General features: G+C 46.6%; 1 protein-coding gene across 3 annotated transcripts in view; it reads left to right on the top strand.

Moving 5' to 3' along the window:
• The window catches only part of LOC141132419 (transcription factor 7-like 2), a 1,287,046-nt gene that overhangs the window by 911,965 nt on the left and 361,681 nt on the right, over positions 1-13,400 (top strand). The window lies entirely within an intron of this gene.

The following is a 13,400-nucleotide window of genomic DNA, read 5'->3' on the forward strand; positions in this document are numbered from 1 at the left end:
AGATCCAAAAGACCTCACGCTTGCACAACAAAGAGAATCTTTCATTGTTTGTTAGCCTACCCTTGGGGATCGTTTCAATAACAAAGACCTCCAGAAGTCTAATGTCTCTGTCATGGAAACGTGAAAAATGCCGGGGTACACTGTGTTCAACGCACCCCTTGGAGATGAGTCTACGGTGATCACCCACCCTGGCCCGTAACGCCCGAATGGTCCGGCCAACGTAGGTCAGCCCACAAGGGCAACGCAAAACATATACAACAAAATCAGTAGAACAGGTGATGAATTGTCTAATCTCATACTGCTTACCTGTGTTGGTTGTAATAGTCTTGGTGCCGTGGGCAATAAATTGGCACGTAAGACACTTAGACGAATCGAGAACGAACCAGACAGTTAGGTTTATCTCGACTGTCAATGAGAATTATAAATCGATTACCAAAATAGTTAGAAAACATTTTGGTATTCTTCGTCTGGATCAACGTCTCGCTCCGGTATTACCTGAGGTCCCGCAGGTGACGTTCCGAAAAGCACGCACTATAAAAAATCTGCTAGCACCCAGTAAAATAATAAACAAATCCTCGAAATCTCCTCTTGATATTAGATCTTATTTTCACGATAGAAAGGGCATATTCCAGTGTAAAAAGAGGGGGTGTCTTACGTGCCAATTTATTGTCCATGGCACCAAGACTATTACAACCAACACAGGTAAGCAGTATGAGATTAGACAATTCATCACCTGTTCTACTGATTTTGTTGTATATGTTTTGCGTTGCCCTTGTGGGCTGATCTACGTTGGCCAGACCATTCGGGCGTTACGGGCCAGGGTGGGTGATCACCGTAGACTCATCTCCAAGGGGTGCGTTGAACACAGTGTACCCCGGCATTTTTCACGTTTCCATGACAGAGACATTAGACTTCTGGAGGTCTTTGTTATTGAAACGATCCCCAAGGGTACGCTAACAAACAATGAAAGATTCTCTTTGTTGTGCAAGCGTGAGGTCTTTTGGATCTACATGTTTGACTCGCTTGCCCCTAAGGGGTTGAATGAAGAACTAGAAACATGCAGTTTTGTATAAATCTAATGAGAGGTGGTCTTCCCTTTAGAATAATAATGAAGATTTTTAACTATGGTTATTATGTTTACTACATTTTTTAAAATAATGAGGAAGATATGAGTTTAAATCAATGGTAATTTTTAATTTTTAACTTAAACGTCTCTTGAGAAGTTTTAAGAGGGCTGTATATAAGATTTCTAAGAGATTTCTAGATATTTTATGGAAAAGTATGAAGTGACAATTTTTTTTAAAACATTTTTTTTGATAACTTTACGTTAAAGTGCATATTATGTGTTCCCTGGACTTTTATTTTATATGTTTATTTTATTTTATATGTTTATATATATGTATATTATGGTATGTTTATCCATAGTTGTGGATGTGGATGACAGATTAACATTGGAGTCCATGTTTTTTTCCCACCCATCCCCTCAATGGGTTGCATTTTTGCCCTTTTCCCTTTTTTTTTTTTTCTCCGCCCACCCTGTCCCCTCCTTTAATCCACATTCATCTATTTAAACCCTGTGAGTTGCCTGTACCCTTGACTATGACAAAGTGCTCATGCGCGAAACGCGTCGTCAAGGCAACCAGAGGACTGAGGCCCCAGCTAGAGCCTTTTACTGTGAGCTTTCACCCATACATCCACCTTTTCTGTGAATTCGCCATTTTACCAGCATTGGTTTTTATTTTTATTTTTCTCAGCCCCATCATCTTCACCATCTTATTTGGTTTTGGTACTTTCTGGACTAATTTAATTTAATTTTTTTCTCTTTTTTTTTCTTATTTTTAATTTTTATTTAATTTTTATTTTTTTCCATTATCCATTGCCCATATGGTCTTTGGCCACTTCAAAGGCTGGTCAGGCAGATGCGAGCTCCATCAGCCTGTTGCCAGCTCCAATTTCCCTTTTCTTGGCTCTCCAGATTCAGTTAGCACTTCAGTGCAGTGTCACCACACCGCATTCTAGAGGTTTCAGCCCTGTGGAGACACCTTCCGGCAGACCAGTGGCAGGTCCACTTCCATCGATGCTTCAGCGGCTTCCCTGCACTGACGTCATCCGTCTGAGACACGAAGCTCCGGCCAGGCTGCTTCCCGCACGGCGGTGATACACGCCTCTATGCCGCAGCCTTTCCACCATCTGAGCAAGCAAAGCCACTTCCCGCACGGCGGAGCCGTACACCTCCACACCGCTGTCATCCCACCATCTGTCTGTGCAAGTGAGCCCCCCCACACATGACGCCGACCTCCTCAAGGAACGAGGTAGATTTGAGCCTTCTGTTTGTGACACTTTTTTTCATCCCCTTCATCTTACCTACTGTTATTCGTTTGGAGCCTATGGTTTTCTATTTACCCAGTGTTTCCTGTGGGTCACAATTGAATGGAGTGTTATGCCGCGTACACACGGTCGGACTTTCCGGCATACTTGGTCCGGCGGACCAGAGTGTGCCGGACAATCCGCCCGTGTGTGGGCGGCGGCGGACTTTTCCGGCGGACTTCTTCCCAAAAGCCCGCCGGACCTAGATTTGAAACAAGTTTTAAATCTTTCCGTAGGACTCAGTTTCGGGCGGAAAGTCCGCTCGTGTGTGTGCTGGTCCGACGGAAAGCCCGCTCGTGTGTAGGCTGGTCCGACGGACCAGATACGACGCGAGGGCAGGGTATTGCATCTCGCGCTCTCTGCAATAGGAAAAACAAATTTTCCTATTGCGGTGAGCGCGGTGCATGCCAGGCCCTTAGGTCTGGTATGGATTATAAAGGGAACCCCCTACGCCGAAAAAACGGCGTGGGGTCCCCCCTAAAATCCATACCAGACCCTGATCCGAGCACGCAGCCTGGCCAGTCAGGAAAGGGGGTGGGGACGAGCGAGCGCCCCCCCCCCCTCCTGAACCGTACCAGGCCGCATGCCCTCAACATGGGGGGTGGGTGCTTTAGGGGAGGGGGGCGCCCTGCGGGGCCCCCCCACCCCAAAGCACCTTGTCCCCATGTTGATGAGGACAAGGGCCTCTTCCCGACAACCCTGGCCGTTGGTTGTCGGGGTCTGCGGGCGGGGGCTTATCGGAATCTGGGAGCCCCCTTTAATAAGGGGGCCCCCAGATCCCGGCCCCCCACCCTATGTGAATGAGTATGGGGTACATGGTACCCCTACCCATTCACCTAGGGAAAAAGTGTAAGTAATAAAACACACTACACAGGTTTTTAAAATATTTTATTAAACAGCTCCGGGGGGGGATCTTCCTCCGGCTTCGGGGGTCTTCTTCCGGCTTCGGGGGTCCCTCCGCTTCATCTTCTCCCGGCGTCCGGTTGGTTCTTCTCCGCTCTCTTCTCCCGGTGTTCCTGTTCTTCGGCCGGCTCCTCTGCTGTCTTCAAGTAGCTCTCTTGCCAGCAGAGGTCCGGGCTTCTGGGCTTCTCTTCCCCAGATGTTGACACGACGCTCTCTCCTGCTGGACTGCTCTCCGAGGGCTGCGTTGTGACTTATATAGGCGGAGACCCCGCCCCCTTTTGATGTCACAGTCCCTGGGCATGCTGGGACTGTGACGTTTTAGGGGGCGTGGTCAACATCACCCAGTGACCACGCCCCCTAAAACGTCACAGTCCCAGCATGCCCAGGGACTGTGACATCAAAAGGGGGCGGGGTCTTCCCTATATAAGTCACAACGCAGCCCTCGGAGAGCAGTCCAGCAGGAGAGAGCGTCGTGTCAACATCTGGGGAAGAGAAGCCCAGAAGCCCAGAAGTCCGGACCTCTGCTGGCAAGAGAGCTACTTGAAGACAGCAGAGGAGCCGGCCGAAGAACAGGAACACCGGGAGAAGAGAGCGGAGAAGAACCAACCGGACGCCGGGAGAAGATGAAGCGGAGGGACCCCCGAAGCCGGAAGAAGACCCCCGAAGCCGGAGGAAGATCCCCCCCCGGAGCTGTTTAATAAAATATTTTAAAAACCTGTGTAGTGTGTTTTATTACTTACACTTTTTCCCTAGGTGAATGGGTAGGGGTACCATGTACCCCATACTCATTCACATAGGGTGGGGGGCCGGGATCTGGGGGCCCCCTTATTAAAGGGGGCTCCCAGATTCCGATAAGCCCCCGCCCGCAGACCCCGACAACCAACGGCCAGGGTTGTCGGGAAGAGGCCCTTGTCCTCATCAACATGGGGACAAGGTGCTTTGGGGTGGGGGGGCCCCGCAGGGCGCCCCCCTCCCCTAAAGCACCCACCCCCCATGTTGAGGGCATGCGGCCTGGTACGGTTCAGGAGGGGGGGGGGCGCTCGCTCGTCCCCACCCCCTTTCCTGACTGGCCAGGCTGCGTGCTCGGATCGGGGTCTGGTATGGATTTTAGGGGGGACCCCACGCCGTTTTTTCGGCGTAGGGGGTTCCCTTTATAATCCATACCAGACCTAAGGGCCTGGTATGCCCCGCGACGGGGCTCGCAAGGTGTCAATCTCGCCGATAAAAGCGGCAAGATTGACATCCTTTTCTAGTCCCGTCGCACCTGAGTCACGTTCAAAATGAACGGACTTGTCCGTGTGTGGGCAAGTCCGTTCATTCTGAAAGTCCGCTGGAACTCCGGCGAAAGTCCGTCGGAAAGACGGGCGGACTTAGCCCACCGGAAAGTCCGGGTGTGTGTGGGCAAGTCCGTCCGTTTTAAAGTCCGGCGCACCTGGCGGGCAAAGTCCGTCGGAAAGTGTGCCGGACCAAGTAGGATAGAAAGTCCGACCGTGTGTACGCGGCATTAGTCTCTTGCTGTTCGCAGCTGACTGTCCTCTTATTTTAGCACATGCTGATGTTAAGTGCAATATACGTATATTTCTACAATTGTGAGAGTTTGATTGTTATGTCTTAATACTGTATTATTGTGTGGTTTTGCATTTATGCTTTTTACAACAGTGCTTTTTTATCTGGTTTCGCTAGTATTTACTACTGTTACCCTAGATTATCCTCATGACTGGTTTACCACTGGTCTGTTAAAATATTTAATTTTATATGCCTGTTGTATTTTGCTTTTCAACAATATCCGGGGCGCTGGACTATATGTGTTGTTTTTGTTATTATCTGTTTCTGCCAGTTACGGTTCGTCTGGCTGCACGGGTTATTTTTTATTTTTTGATAGTCTCCCCTCTCTATATTACATAAGGGCTGTGTGAAATACACCCGTTATACATGTTACATAGCATATGTGCTGTTCCAAACTCTCCAGGTGGTCTATCACTGGCGCTGGGTCATTACTCTGTGTCTTTTTTCAATTACTCAGTCATGCTACACTGTACCCATACAATTTTTTTTTCTTTTTTTTCCTCACAAATAGAGCTTTCCTTTGGTGGCATTTAATCACTGCTGTGTTTTTATTTTTTCCGATATAAGTGAAAAAAGCGAAAAAAAAAAAAAAAAAAACACTTTTTTTAGTTTCTATTGTAATATTTTGCAAATAACTAATCCTTTCTTCATAAATTCGGGCCAAAATTTATACTGCTACATATCTTTGGTAAAAATAACCCAAATTAGTGGATTTTTTTTTGGCTGTGTGAAAGTTAGAGTCTACACGCTATGGTGTCAATCATTGAAAATTGATCACACCTGATGTAGTGACGGCCTATCTCATTTCTTTAGAAACTAACAAGCCAGGACAGTACAAATACCCCCCAAATTACCCCTTTTTGGAAAGTAGACAATCCAAGGCATTTAGTAAGAGGCAAGTAAGTTTTAATTTTTTCCCACAATTCTTAAGAAGATTAAGTATATATTTATTTTATTTTTTTCCACAAAATTTTCATATTAACAAGTTATTTCTCTCACACAGCATATGCATACTTGCAATTACACCCCAAAATACATTCTGCTACTCCTCCTGAGTATAGCAATACCACATGTGTGAGACTTTTTTGCACAACCTGGCCACATACAGAGGCCCAACATGCAAGTAGCACCTCCAGGCGTTCTAGGAGCATAAATTACACATCTAATTTAATGAGGACCTATCACACTTTTGAAGGCCCTGGAGCACCAGTACAATGGAAGCGCCAACAAAATGACCCCATTTTGGAAATATTCTAGGCATTATGAGTTTTTTGAACTGGTCATTTTTTTCCCACAAGTTTTTTGAAAACGTGGAAAGAAAATGAAAATGTATTTTTTTTTTTACAAAGTTGTCATTTTATAAGATCTTTCTAACACATAGCATGTACATAGAAAATAACACCTCAAAATACATTCTGCTACTCCTCTTGAGTATGGTGATGGCTTATGTGTAAGACTTTTACACAGCCTAGCCACATAGAGAGGCTCAACATCCAAGTAAGACCTCCAGGTGTTCTAGGGACATAAATTACACACATAAATTCCTGCCAACCTATCACATTGTTAATAGCCCTTCGTACTTCTAACACATAGCATGTACTGTAAATACCAATTACACACCAAAAAGACAATCAAATGACAACAAAAGATTACCTGTGGTTTTAGTAGTGCAGTGGTCCACAGAGGAGAGAATCGGTCCAGGCAACAGGCAGAAATGTGGACAGCAAAGCAGGCTGGAATAATGTCCATAGTCAGGACAGGTAGAGATATTGTCAGCACAGCCAAAACATTGTTCCAGGTAGCAGGCAGGGATGTGGTCAGCAGCAGCAAAAGGACCATCCATGCAGCAGGCAGGAATACTATCCATAGTTAGTACAGGCAGCAGGCAGAGATATGGTCAGTACAGCCAAAGTATTGATCCAGGCAACAGGCACATGGTCCATAAAAAGTCCTAGGTCAGTACAGGCAGAGATATTGTCAGCACAGCCAAAGTATTGGTCCAAGTAGCAGGGTGAAAGATCAGTCCAAGTGGCAGGCAAAAAAATATGATCAACAGGCCGAGGTCAGTGCAGGTAAAGGGCAGAAATAGGCAGTAAGCAGAGGTATAGTCGATACAGTCCAGGGTCAGTTCACGTGAAAGGCAGAAACATGGCGGATAAACAATGCAGACGGCAGGCAGAGGCATAGTCAATAAACAGGCCAGGGTCAGTTCACATGGAAGGCACTGATATGGTTGGTTGAGGCACTTGAGAAATAATCAGCACAGAAATTGAAAATGGGGAAATGGCAGTCTATTAGAAATATTGGCTAATAGTTTACGGAAGTGTGATAGCGTCTGAAGCATTCTCTGGTGCATAGGCCAGGTTGGGAGGGACATTGGGGACAATGAAAACTGGTGTCTTTCCTAACTCCTCTTTTGCGCACACCCGATGTTTCTTTTGGCGTCGTCTTCCGGTTTCTGATGGAATATTGTCAGGGAAATGGTGCTCATGAAGTCTGCTGACACAATCAGAACGAATGCTTTCTGGGGGGATCCTTGCTGATAGATCAGGGCAGTGACAATATCTTTGATAAATTTGAGGAAGTTGTTGGGTATTTCCATTGATTTTTGATAGGTGACAAATGCATTATAAATGGCCAAATGGAAAAAGTAAATTGCAACTTTTTTATACCTTTGATCATTTAAATCCACCCCCCCTCCCATGAACTTATTGTACTCATGGATACAGCAAGGCTTTAGATTGGGACAGTGACTTCTGCGAAGTTCCACTGAGGTGCCATTGTGGATGGTGGACATGATGTACACATTTCTTTAATGGGTTATAGGCCACCTTCGGGTGATGGACACTGGTATACCCAATCCAGGAAGTTCACTCCCTATATAACCCCTCCTCCTTCCAGGAGCACATCAGTTTTTTCGCCAGTGTCTAAGGTGTTGGTCACGAGTGAAGATGTGCTTTGAGGAGCTCCTGGAGGGATCCATGCTGGATTTAAATAGCCTCCATAGACCAGATACATCCAAAGTGCCACTGAGGCCAAAGCGAATGGTACCTGGGCCTCGTATCCGAAGCACAAGGTTTTGCCTGTAAAGCCTCTCTTTGCAGGGCTGGACCACGGGACCCAGGGCTTTGGTCATGCTACGTTACTTAAAGCTTTCCTGGTGGGGTGCTTTTTACAGGTCCAAGGGAGTGGAACCCCCAATATAAAGGGACCCGATCCTTGAAGGTTTGCTTCACTGTAAAGCTCAGTGTCAGTCTGTGTGTGGCCACAGTAGCTTGCGCAGGGTGATTCTCTCAGGTAAGAGATCTGCCAAAATGCTTTTTTCTAGCCCTGAAGGGACAGAGGGGTAGGGAAACTCCAGTGGTGTACCCCCCTTGTAGTACCCCCCCTCCCCCCTGCCGCTGGGGGTGCGGAGGTCCCAGATTTTCCATATATTGTTCCTCATGCTGGCTGGTGTCAGGGCCTCTGCCGCCCCCCCTCCTCGTATTGGGTCTGTAGACCTCGTGCGCGGGAACATTTTCAAAAATGAAACGGGGGTGGGTTTACGGAGGGGGCGGGGCCTGGGCGCAGCTCCGTGCAACGTCCACGAGGACACACGGCAGGCAAGCAGGATAATAAAAATACAGCTGGAACAGTCTCTCCTCGGCTGACGAGGAGGAAGCAAGCAGTCTGCACACAGGGTCACAGGAGCTGTGGGGCATGTGGGGATTGCAACTGGCATTCCTGATACAGGAAGGACTTTTTTTCCAGCACTAGGCTGAACTTCATAGCAGCTTTACTGTCACGACTATGTTCAGCGATTAAGTGCAATTTAATAGTGCCTCTGTTTTTGTGCATAGGACTATGCCTACCAAAAAAGACACCACAAAGACCAAGAAGGTATCAAAGGTTTCACCCCCAGTCGCTAGGATCTCCAGTCGCATCTTCACACTGTCGTCCTCGCCTGAATTACCAATTATGGCAAGCCAGGGTGAGCCATTGGAACAAATTGATGGTGCAACTGCTTCTCGCATCTCCGCCCCTGTGTACGTGACTAAAGATGTCCTTTCCTCCACCCTGCAGGGTCTGGAACGAAGATTAGCGGCTTTAATCGCATTCTCCATTCAAATGAGTAGTAAGCATGCTAGATCCCCCTCCCCCACTTCAGACCCTTTGCAAGGGGAAAAGTGGGCACAGGATGAGGTGTTACCCTCAGGCAATCAGGAGGAAAAACAAACCGATGATTCCTCTGCGGTGGAAACAACGGTAGTTGAACCTTTTTCAGCCTCACAATCTGAGAAGTTGCTGATACAATCTCTTACGGAGATGGTTCGTTCTACTTTCATGCTGCCCCTAACAGAGTCTCCTGAAAACTCGGTTTCTTCCTTGGGTTCCTTAAAACCTTCACAGCCTTTGCATGCGTTTCCTGTCCATGCATTACTAGAACAGCTTATTTTTGCTGAATGGGATCAACCGGATAAGCATTTTCTCCCTCCAAAGAGATTTTCAGTTCTCTATCCCATGGAGGAGAAATTCACCAAAAAATGGAAAGTACCAGCAGATGACATTGCGATTTCCAGTGTGAATAAAATCCTAATTTGTCCAGTAGACAATGCACAAATGCTTAAGGATCCAACAGATAAAAGGTTGGAATTCCTGTTAAAATCTGCTTGGCAGGTGCCGTTACTCCGCCTGCAGTCTCTGCAATAGGTATCTGTCAATCCCTAAAGGACCAATTTAGACAGCCCCTTAAAGAGGTTCCTGCACAACAAGCCTGGGAATTGGTTGAACTACCAAAAGCATTATGCTTTGCCATAGATGCCATTAAAGATTCTATTCACCAGGCGTCCCGCCTTACGCTTATGCTAGTACATATGTGTAGAATCCTGTGGTTAAAAAATTGGTCAGCCGAAGCACCATGTAAAAACCTCCTAAATTGGTTCCCTTTTCATGGGAGTGGCTATTTGGGGAAGATTTGGACAAATATATCCAATTTCTAGTGGGAAAAGTACTTTCTTGACAGTCAAAAGAAAGTATAAATGCCCTTCATTTAAACTGGCCCTTTCCCCTTCACCAAGGGCTTCTGCCTCTAGGCAGTGGCAACGGGCCTCCGCCGTCAGACTCTAGAGGAAAACTTTAGGGTCAGACCCAGGCTCAAAAGAAGTCCTGGAACTGGAAAACTGCAAAGCAGAATCCTAAAGCCTCATCAGGAAGAGGCAACCCCCCTCACCAAGGTGGGGGGAAGACTTCTGCAGTTTTCAGAAGTTTGGCAAGAGGAAATTCAGGACAGATGGATCATCTCCACGGTAATGCTGGGGTACAAGCTGGAATTTCGGGACTTTACACCATCTTGTTTCCTGAGGTCAAGTGTTCCCAAAGATCCAGAGAAAAGACAATCTCTGTTTCAGGCACTAGACTGATTAATATCTCAAGGGGTGGTCATACAGATCCCCACAAAAGAGCAAGGTTTGGGGTTTTATTCAAATCTCTTTATGGTACCAAAACCAAATGGAAATGTCAGACCCATTCTAGATCTAAAAAATCTAAATCCGTTCCTGAAGATCAATCCGCATGGAGACGATCAGGTCAGTAGTTTCTATCCTTCTAGGAGGAGAACTTCTGGCATCAGTCGACATCTAGGATGCATATCTGCATGTTCCTATATTTCCCGCTTACCAAAGGTTTCTGCGGTTCGAGTTAGAACAGCAGCATTTCCAGTTTGTAACCCTGCCCTTCGGGCTAGCTACAGCACCCCGGGCATTCACAAAAATGCTGGCCCCACCTCTAGCCAGGTTCCACTTCCGGACCGCCGCACACTGATGTACATCCTCAATTTGAGGACGGATATTGTTGTTATGACAGCAGCTAGCTGCCATAACCCCGGTATCGCTGTGTTCAGCCTGCGTTCCGGTACAAGATAAGTGGTCTCTGCAGCGGATTCGCCGCAAGATCACTTTTTTCGGAGGCGGGAGAGGGCCCTCCCGCCGTGATCTGGTGCCCTCCGCCGCTTACTGGAGCCATCGGCAACGGCGGAGGCAATTGGATCCTTCCTGTGGCTGTGCATGGAGACGAGTGAAGGGAAGATGGCCCCCACCTGTCTCCATGACACTGCAGGGTGGAAGCGACGTCAAAACGTCACTTCCGCCCATAGCTCTTAAAGGGCCATTTTTTTTTCATTTTTTTTATTGCATTTTAGTGTAAATATGAGATCTGAGGTCTTTTTGACCCCAGATCTCAGATTTAGGAGGTCCTGTCATGCTTTTTTTCTATTACATCCTATTACATAAGGGATGTTTAAATTCCTTGTAATAGGAATAAAAGTGACACAATTTTAAACGCACCCCGTTCCGCCGAGCTCGCGTACAGAAGCGAACGCATACGTGAGTAGCGCCCGCATATGAAAACTGTGTTCAAACCACACATGTGAGGTATCGCCGCGATCGGTAGAGCGAGAGAAATAATTCTATCCCTAGACCTCCTCTGTAACGCAAAACATGCAACCTCTAGAATTTTTTTAAATGTCGCCTATGGAGATTTTTAAGGGTAAAAGTTTTATTCTCTAGGGTGTTAGAAAAAAAATGTATAATGTTTGGGGGTTCTAAGTAATTTTCTAGCAAAAACTGTTTTTAACTTGTAAACAACAAATCTAAAAAAGAGGCCCGGTCCTTAAGTGGTTAAGGGCACAGGGCATAACAGTCTTGACGTACCTAGACGATCTATTGCTAATAGACCAGTCAGTGGCTCGTTTGGAGCAAAGTGTACGCATTACAACCAGTTACCTGAAAAGTTTTGGTTGGATTCTCAACCTAGAGAAAGCCCAGGAAAAGGTGTTCTTGCCTCAGGCAAAGATCAACTCCATAAGAGAGCTGGTGCGGATGGTCAAGTCAAAAGGCGATCCCTCCATTTGCCTTTGCATGAGGTTGCTAAGAAAGATGGTGGCTTCATTCAAAGCAATTCCCTATGCCCAGTTCCATTCAAGACTGTTGCAAAACAGTATCCTGTCTACTTAGAACAAAACAATCCAAGATTTAGACTTGCCAATGCGGCTGTCTCAAAGAGTGTCCCAAAGCCTCAGTTGGTGGTTACTAACTCAGAATCTGCTGAAAGGAAAATCCTTCAGACTGGTTATCTGGAAAGTGGTAACGACAGTTGCCAGCCTTTCAGGCTGGGGAGCAGTGCTAGAAAAGACAACTGTCCAGGGACAGTGGTCAAGAGCCGAAAGAACCTTGCCCATCAATATCCTAGAAATTCGGGCAGTGCATCTGGCTCTGAACGCCTGGACTTTCAGGTTACAGGATTGACCTGTCAGGATCCAATCCGACAATGCCACAGCTGTGGCCTATATCAATCACTAAGGGGGCACCAAGAGTCTCACAGAGAGAGGTGAACCATATTCTAACTTGGGCAGAAAGGAATGTTCCGTGCCTATCGGCAGTTTTCATTCCAGGAGTAGATAATTGGCAGGCGACCTACTTGAGTCACCAGCAGTTATTCCAGGGGGAATGGTCTCTTCATCCCGACATTTTTCGGGCTGTTTGCCAAAGATGGGTGCCTCCGGACGTAGATCTTCTAGCGTCCAGATTCAACATGAAGTTAGTCAACTTCCTGTCCAGGACAAGGGATCCGCTCACATGCGGAACAGATGAGTTGATGCCCCCGTGTGATCAGTTCTCACTGATCTATGCATTTCCCCCTATTCAATTGCTGCCTCGACTTCTTTGCAGGATCAAGCTGGAAAGAAAGCCAGTAATTCTGGTAGCACCAGCATGGCCCAGAAGGTCATGGTATGCAGAAATGGTAAAAATGGCACTGGAGGGTCCATGGTCCCTCCCACTACAGCCAGATCTGCTCTCACAGGGACCGATAATCAATCCTACCTTAGGTACTCTAAATTTAATGGCTTGGCTATTGAAACCCACATTCTGAAGAAACGTGGGATCTCTGGGTCAGTTATCTCTACCCTGATTAATGCAAGGAAGCCAGCTTTCAGAACTGTATATTATAGGGTCTGGAGGGCTTATGTTTCCTGGTGTGAATGCAAGGGTTGGCACCCTCGGAGATATATCGTAGGCAGAATTCTTGCCTTTCTACAATTAAGGGTAGAGATGAAATTGGCTTTGAGTACTATTAAAGGCCAAGTCTCAGCTTTATCGGTCTTATTTCAAAGACCGCTTGCTACGCATTCTTTATTCCCAGGTTTTATGCAAGGGGTGATGCGGCTTAATCCACCAGTCAAACCTCCCTTGAACCCTTGGGACTTGAACTTAGTTTTGTCTGTGTTACAAAAACAGCCATTTGAACTGATACAACATATTCCCTTAGTCCTTCTGACAAGGAAGTTGGTATTTTTGGTTGCTATATCCTCAGCAAGGAGGGATTCGGAATTGGCTGCTCTTTCTTGTAAAGACCCATATTTGATTATTCATGAGGACAGAATGGTGTTACGCCCCTGTCCAGACTTTTTGCCAAAAGTGGTTTCAGGTTTTCACCTGAACCAAGTTATTGTCCTGCCATCGTTTTTTTCAAAACCATGTTCCAGGGAAGAGAAGTCACTACATTGTTTTGATGTGGTGAGAGCAGGGAAA

This window comes from Aquarana catesbeiana, linkage group LG03 (genome assembly GCF_042186555.1).
Source record: "Aquarana catesbeiana isolate 2022-GZ linkage group LG03, ASM4218655v1, whole genome shotgun sequence".
Lineage (NCBI taxonomy): Eukaryota > Metazoa > Chordata > Amphibia > Anura > Ranidae > Aquarana > Aquarana catesbeiana.